The sequence below is a fragment of the Phyllostomus hastatus genome, unplaced genomic scaffold, assembly GCF_019186645.2.
Source record: "Phyllostomus hastatus isolate PE091 unplaced genomic scaffold, TTU_PhHast_1.1 phas_contig_64, whole genome shotgun sequence".
Taxonomy (NCBI): domain Eukaryota; kingdom Metazoa; phylum Chordata; class Mammalia; order Chiroptera; family Phyllostomidae; genus Phyllostomus; species Phyllostomus hastatus.
This window is the reverse complement of record NW_025333928.1, coordinates 8091774-8100357: the sequence shown is the minus strand read 5'-3', so window position 1 is coordinate 8100357 and position 8584 is coordinate 8091774.

The window sequence follows — 8584 nt, the reverse complement described above, 5'->3', positions numbered from 1 at the left end:
AACGTTTTCTTTGAGGACACCTCTGGACTCCAGGCAGCTTTGCCTGCTATTAGCAGGCCACAGTGTGTGTGGAGAAAACAACTATTTTGAGTTGCTGCCTAGGCATTTTACTGTTGACAACTCTGCTTACACCCAAAGTCTAAACATTTATAAGAGGAGCTGAACTTACAATGCCTGCCCCAAGTTTCTGCTTTGGTTTTTGGAGAACTCCTTTTAAAATAACCACTTAAGAGTTGAGTCCATGATAAGTTAGTCAACTTCCCCCAACCACCTTATAAGTAATAGGTGCTTGCTACCCTGCTCTGTCTCCTGCTACATGTGACCTGGGACAGAGGACTGCCTTTTCCCCCTCAGCCCATTGCACGCACATTGCCCCCCACACACAATTTCTGGGATCTGTAAGTAACAAATCTTGTGACTTTACTTCTTTCGTATGAGTGGACTGAAATTGTGCCTTCAATCAAAATGACTGGGATATTTACTTCTCCAAACTGGGAGAACAGATGCTGAGGAAGCTACCTGTTGACTCTGTGTGGGTGGCTTGTGCTTCCTTATTCAGCAAGTTATAATCTGCATATTCTTAATTTGATATACCAGCCCTGGCTGGTGTGGCTTAGTGGACTGAGTGCTGGCCTGCAAACCAAAGGGTGGCTGGTTCAATTCCCCATCAGAGCACATGCTTGGGTTGAGGTCCTCGGTGGGAGTGTGTGGGAGGGAGTCACACATTGCTGTTTCTTTCCCTCTCTTTCTCTCTCCCTTCCCCTCTCTCTAAAATTAAATAAATAAAATATTTTTAAAAATTTAATATACCAGCCACAGGCTCTCTAACACAGGAGCATATGGTATATTGTATAGACACTTGATATCTGCATCCAAAAGAATGAATTTGGATCCCTACCTCTGAACCATATACAAAAATTAACTCAAAGTGGATCATAGATGTAAATGTAAAAGTTAAAACTATAAAACACTTAGAATCTCTGTGACCTTGGGTTAAGAATGTTTCCTTAGATATGACTCCAAAAGCATAAGCAGCAAAATAAAATATATATAAACTACACCATCAAAATTTAAAATTTATTCTGTACCTAGAACATGTAAGAAGCTATGGCAACTTGATAATAAAAAACAACAAAAAAAATCCAGTTTCCAAATGGGCAAACAACCTGAATAGATAGTTCTCTAAAGAAGATATACAAATGGCCAATATGAAAATATGCTCAACATCATTAGCCATTAGGGAAATAAAAATAAAAACCAGCCCTGGCTGTTGTGGAACAGTGGATTGAGCTCCAGATTGCGAACCAAAGAGTTGCCAGTTCAATTCCTAGTCAGGGCACATGCCTGGATTATAGTCCAGGCCCTCAGTAGGGGGCCCTCAGAGGTAACCACAATTGATGTTTCTCTCTCTTTCTCCCTTACTTCCTCTCTATAAAAATAAATAAATACAATCTTTTAAAAAAATAAAAAGTGAATAAATACCCAAAGATACCATTTCACACACACTAGAATGGCTATAATAAAAAAAATCATTAACAAATGTTTGCAAGGATATGGAAAGATTGGAACCCTCATACACTGCTAACAGGAATGTAAAATGATGCATCTGCTTTAGTTCCTCAAATAGTTAAACAAAGAGTGCAATGGTCCAGCAATTCTACTCCTAGGTATACACCCACAAAATAAAAGCATATTCCCCAAGCCCTGGCTGGTGTAGCTCAGTGGATAGAGTGTGGGCCTGTGAAGCAAAGCGTTGCCAGTTGGATTCCCAATCAGGGCACATGCCTGGGTTGTGGGCCAGGTCCCCTCTGGGGGGCACGCAAGAGACAACCACACATTGATGTTTCTCTCTCCCTTACCCTCTCTCTAAAAATAAATAAATAAATTTTTTTTAAAAAGCATATTCCCCAAATATCTCATACATTATATTCATAGAAGCATTGTTTATAATATTCCAAAAGTGGAAACAACCCAAATGTCCATAAATTGGTGAATGGTTAAATAAATGTCATGTATCCATAAAATGGAGTATTATTCCCAATAGAATGGAATGAAGTACTGATGCATGCTACAACACATATGAACCTTGAAAACATGATGTTGAGTGAAAGAATCCAATCGCATACTATATGATTCCATTTATATGAAGTGCCCAAAATAGGTCATCTATAAAAGTGGGAAGTATATTAGTGGTTGCCTAAGGGTGCGAAGATAGGGAATATTATGGACTGAATGCAACCCCTCCCAATTAATATGTTGAAGCTCTAATTCCCAATGTGACTATATTTGGAGATAAGGATGGGAAGGGGGTGATAAAGGCTAAATAAGGTCATAAAAGTGGGACCTTAATCTAACAGGCCTGATATCCTTATAAGAAGAGGAAGAGACACCAGAATTCTCTCATTCTCTCCCTCTCTCTCTTTCTCTATCTCTCTGCCCTTCCCTTTTCTCCTCCCTCTCCCCTTCCCTCTCCTTTGCCTTATGAAACAGTAAGAAGATGGCTGTCTGCAAGCCAGGAAGAGAGAGCTCTCACCAGGAACCTAGTTGGCTGACACCTTGATCTTGGACTTCTCAGCTTCCAGAACTGTGAGAAATAAATGCCTGTTGTTTAGGCCACCCAGTCTGTGATATTTTGTTATGGCAGCCTACACAGACAAATACAGGATGATTGTGGGATTATACCTAAAAGATGTGGGGTTTCTTTGGGATAATAAAACTTTCTAAACTTGATTGTGGTAATGGTTGCTCAATTCTGCACATATAACAAAAGCCATTGAATTTACACTTGTAATCATGTAAGTGTGTGGTAAGGCACTACAGCTTCTCTCCCTATCTGTCTAGCTGTAGCCATTAGTAAGCCAAGATGGGCACTTACAGGTACATCCAAGAGCTATGGAGGAGGAAGCAGTCTGATGTAATGCACTTCCTTCTCTGGGTGCGCTGCTGCTGCTGCTGGCACTTGAGCCAGCTCTCTGTGCTCCACAGGGAGCCTCCTGCCCCACCCGGCCTGATAGAGCTTGCAGGCTGGGATACAGGCCAAGCAAGATTACGTCACATACCGGATTCACAGGTGCTGCACTGTGGTGGCCAACGCCCAGTTCCTAAGGGCGTGACCTACAGCAATCCTGTCCATCCTGGTGTTAACCAGCTAAAGTTTGCTTGGAGCCTTCAGTCTGTTGCTAAGGAGTCAGCTGGACAGCACTGTGGGGCTCTGAGAGTCTTGAATTCTTACTGGATTGGTGAAGATTCCATGTACAAATTCTTTGAGGTTATCCTCATTGATCCATTCCCTGAGGCTATCAGAAGAAAACCTGATATTCAATGAATCAGCAAACTGGTCCTACACAGGGAGATATGAGGGTTGCCATCTGTAAGTGGCAAGAGCTGTGGCCTTGGAGAGAACCACAATCCTACCACACTATTGGGGGTTTTCGAGTGCAACTTGGAGAAGGCACAATACCCCCCAGCTCCATCATTACCACTGAAAGTAATATTTGTAAAGTGTTTTCCTAATAAACGATTTAAGACTATCAAAAAAAACCAAACACCCACTACAGCTTCTCTCTTTCTTTGCTACCTATCCCTCACCCCTGCCCCCATCACTCTTGGGGAAGCCAGCAGCTTGTCATGATCAGCCCTGTGGAGAAGCCCACATGGTGAGTAACTGAGGCTTTCTGAATCCTGAATCGCATTGGCAGTGAATCCTCTGGTCCCAGTAAAGCCTTCAGATGGCTGCAGCCCTGGGTGATAACTTGACTACATTCTCATGAGAGACCCTGAGCCAACATCACCAGCTAAGCTGCTCCTGGACTTCTGACTCAGAAACTGTGAGATAATAAATATTTGTTGTTTTAAGCTGCTAAATTTGGGAGTAATTAGTTATGCAGCAATAGATAATCAATACTGTGTCTGTAGTAACAACAGTCATCACTGGGTGAAACTTCCCAAGACTCTGAGGTTCCTTCCAGCTCTCAAACCTTGTGATTCTGCGACATCTGCTTCCCCAGGGAGCAGAATCCTTAGCCAGTTGAAGGGGTGGCCTGACTAAGTTTCTTTGCTTTGGGCAGCAGTTACATCAAGTTAATGGGGTGACAATGTTTACCTCAGGCCAAACCACACTTAGTGGGTGTGTGTAAGGAAAAGTACGAATTTCCTTTGGCTTTTTGAAATGTTGACAATAACTCTGTTCCTCATCAATACCTACACAATTTCCCCCTTCCTGAAAAGAAAGGATGTTAGGCTTGCTGGAAGGTGGTGCTTTATGCCACTCCTTTGCCTCTTTGTCCTCCAGGAGGGGGATCCAGCATACAGCTAAGGAGTGTGGCAGGAACGGCAGGAGAACCAAGGAATTCCCAGCTTAGTGGGAAGTTCACAGCCATGGGAAAGGTAAATTTTAATGCAGGTATGTACACATGCTCACAAGTATGCACCCTATGCATAGTAAAATCACATACTCATTGAGGGGTAGCTCTGGAAGGGACCTTGAAGACCATCTTATCCTATATGCTCATTTTACAGATAAAGAAACTGAGGCCCAGGGAGAAGTGATTGGGGGAGGGGTAAAGAGTGGCATAAAGAAGTTGGCATGAAAAAAATCTGCGGGAAACTTCTTGGTATCCAAAGAGTTTCTGACTTTACAAATATTGTGCTGAGATGTGAATGTGTTGTGCCTAACTCAGGTCCAAGATGATGCTGGCCATTAAGAGATGCAAGCCTTTTGAAATGGGAGAGGATATGAACAGAAAAGGCCAAGTGATCTAATTCTAAGATACAAGACTTTTGTTGTTGTTGTTCTTTTAATTTTGAAGAGGAAATGTTGAAGTGATAAAAAAGTTACCTGCAGGAAAATAAATATAGTGATATTTTTACTTTTAAAATATTGGGTTGGCTTCATAAAGTCCATTACTTTTTTCCATAAAATAAAAGGTGTTTTTCATTTTCACCAATAACTTTATTGATTTGGATATTTTGAGCATATCACCTATCTCCTGCTATTGTCTTCTAGTAGGTAGAGGCCAGGGGTGCTGCTAAACATCTTCCAGTGCGTAAGACAGCCCCACAGCAAAGAATTATTTGGCCAAAATGTCAATAGTACCAAGGAAATTCATAAACCACTTTTGACACATTCGATCGGTCACAGTGCCTTCTCCATATGCTGCACAAATCTTTTTTTTTCCTGCATTTCATTTGCATTTTCACCTTTCTTAAAATAATAGAGCATAATACACCAAAAAAGGTGCATATCTTCTTCATCTTCAATATTAAAATGGCTGCACAAAAATTCACCAATTTTGATAAGATTTTTTTAAAGATTTTAATTATTTACTTTTAGAGAGAGGGGAAGGAAGGGACAAAGAGAGGGAGAGAAACATCAATGTATGAGAAGATACATCAATCAGTTGCCTCTCACAAGCCCCCAACCGGAGACCTGGCCTGCAACCCAGGCATGTGCCCTGACCGGGAATTGAGCCAGCAACCCCTCTACTTGGCTCACAGGCCAGCTCTCAATCCACTGAACCATACCAGCCAGGGCTTCATAAGTTTTTTTAAATGCACACTAATGTGACAGCTGTCACAATACAGTCTAACAAAATTGTATCAAATTAAGTCAAAGACAGCTAAGTGGTACTAAGAGCCATCAATACAGAAAAAATGTAATGGACTTTATGGCCAACCATATATATATGTGAGCTAATGAAGCTCACAATTTCCAAGTTGCAAACATTGTCACATCTGCTTATTTGTGAGAAACTACTTACTTGTACCCAACTTCTTGAAAAATATGAGCGACTGCTGGGACAGGTGGCCAGTAGGTGTGAGGATGAAGCCTCTGGACGCTGCTCTCTGTGCTCTGCCCTGCCTCTCTTTGACTTCTTCCACATCCCCACCTCCTTACCCTTGCCAAGCTTTTCCTCACAATTCATTCAGGACTTTTATTTCAGAAAAATGCTACTACCACCTTTGGTTGCCCCACCCTGGAAGTAGGGTGGAAACTAGGGAAGGTTACATGTGACAGACAGAGACTGTTCACAAAGTGTGTGTGTGGTCAATGAAAGTTTGCTGGGAGTCTGGGAAGCAACCTCTAGGACACCCCCAGTGATTCCTACCTCCCAGTAGTCAGGCCTTTGTGCAATCCCCTCCTCTTGAGTATGCACTAGATTATTGGCTCTCTTTTAGTAAATAGAATGTGGCAGAAATGATAGGACACTACTGACAAGATAACATTACAAAAAGATTTCAGCTTCTACTTGAGTGTCCTCTGTCACTCTCTTGGTTACTTGGCCTGTGGAAGCCAGCTGCCATGTTCTAAGATGCCCTAAGGATTGACCCAAGTGTCAAAGAATTGATGCCTGTGTTCAACAGCCAGGGATGACCTGAGCCTACCAACAGCTATAACAGTGACCTTAGGAGTGGATCTTTCCCCACTCCAGCCTTGATATGACTGCAGTACTGGCAACACCTTGATTGCAACCAGAAGAACTCAGCTAAGCTGAGCCCAAATTCCTGATCCACAGAAACTCTGAGGTAGTGCATGCTTGTTTTATTTTATTTTTTAACATATTTTATGTATTTATTTTTAGAAAGAGGGGAAGGGAGGTGTTGGGAACTTCCCTGCCTAGTTTCAGGAGCTGTAACCGCCCCATGGCTAAGGCTGAGTGAATGACCTTCGGACCATAAGCCACTAAGGAGACAAAGCTTGTCTCCCTGGCAGGAGTGCTGCTTCTGCTCCTTTTTCCAGAACTGGCCCCCAATGTTTGATCAGTTAGCCGATGAAGGGTAAGATTCCCCAAGAGGGGAACAACCTCAGACAGGCATGATCACGTGGAGGCCCCAGGGAAGGACTTGGAGGCCATGGAGAAAGGGGGTGACGAACCCTCACCCCTCAGCTTTGACAAAGCCTGAGTCCTCATTCTGCCTTCGAGAAGTCTACTAACCTCTTGGCTGCCTTATTTCCCCTGCCTGACTTAATCCTAAAACAATGACAAAGGGTGGTGCACCCCTGTGCTGGAAAGGGCGGGTTCTCCAGGTGATCAGGCCTGAAAAAAAATACATAAACTCCTGTGAAACCTGCTTCACTAAGAGTGCCGTTAATTAAATGATAAAGGTCCAGGCAGGAAATGAGTTTGCTTCCCAGAGTATTGTGGCCCGTTAGCTAACAGACCCTGACTCAGATAGGCCCTCAGAGTTCTTTTTATGTTATCTATTGTTTGATCCTTACTGCCTGACAATGATTAATGAACTTTACCTGTATTCCTGGGAAAATTAAAAGCCAATAAAAACCCTGTGAAGGGAGGATTGGGGCGCTCTCCTTTGAGAGAGTGGCCAGGCCGCTCCGAGGCACCCTCTGCTTGAGAGGGTAGCCAGGCTGTCCCTTTTCCTCCGCACAGGACTTGGTAGTCCATGTGAATGTCTCATGTCTCATCCATGACGCCTCGGACACTGCAGGCCGGTGTCCGCATCAGAAATGGAGAAAGAGAGGGAGAGAAACACTGATGTGAGACGGAAACATTGATCAGTTGCCTTTTGCCCATCAGAGACTGAACCTGCAACCCAGGCAATGTGCCCTGACCAGGAATCAAACCAGAGACTTTTTGCTTTGCGGAAGTATGCTCAATCATCTGAGCCACACTGGCCATGGTCATGCTTGTTCTTTTAAGCCTCTTGGGGGAAATGAGACAGGGACTAGTTTCTTACTGCCGTTGGCTGTTTCTGATGACCAGTAAGAAGAAAGAGACATGGGAGTTTCCTATGGCAATGTTGCAGTGAGTAATAACAAATAAAAATAGAAAATTATCCATTCATTTCATATACGCTGTCGAACCATATTTTTCTTTCTATGTTGAAGCCTCAGTGGCTGAATTTGGCAAGGAGGCTAGCTCTCTGGAGTTGGGCTAGATTGAATTTTTCAAAGCCTTGTGGACCATTCAGTGAAGCTAGGCTTTCCCATGTACCTCCTAGTCTTTCTCCTAATACCTGCCCCAGTGCCTTGTCCCCCATCTTCATCTTTCAGAGGTGACCAAGACCCTAACCCTGACCTCTCATTCTGCCCAGATAGCAGTAATAACTATGTATAGAAGACTGGGTCTCAAGTTTCCAAAATCCAGCCCTCAGCTCGAACCTGGGTAAATCCATTAGACTCTCACAACTATTGAATATTATACTAGCTATGGGCCTCCTGTTTCCAAATGTTCCCTTGTAAACCAAGATGAGGTGGGTGGAAAGAGGGATGCAAAATAATCCTATCTCCATAAAAGGAAGCAAATGTGGGTTTCTGGCAGCCCTTGAGGAGCTAAGTATTGCTTACAGAAAGAGTTTGCCCCTCTCAGATCTAAACCCATTTGCACTAAATTATTTGGAATACTGACTTTCCTGTCGTCTTAAATGGGGGGAAACAGGAAAACAAACAAATGAAAGACCTAAGGCCTTTCTGGGACCACCCCCTTGGAAAGCCTGCATGTGTCTTCTGAAACCGCTCCCACCTCTGTGTTCCCAAAGGCTGGAATCATGTGCATCGTGAACTCCTTGAGGGTGGGCCGTAACTTATTCCTTAGACTAAAAAAGCCTTGAGAGCTGAGACCACATC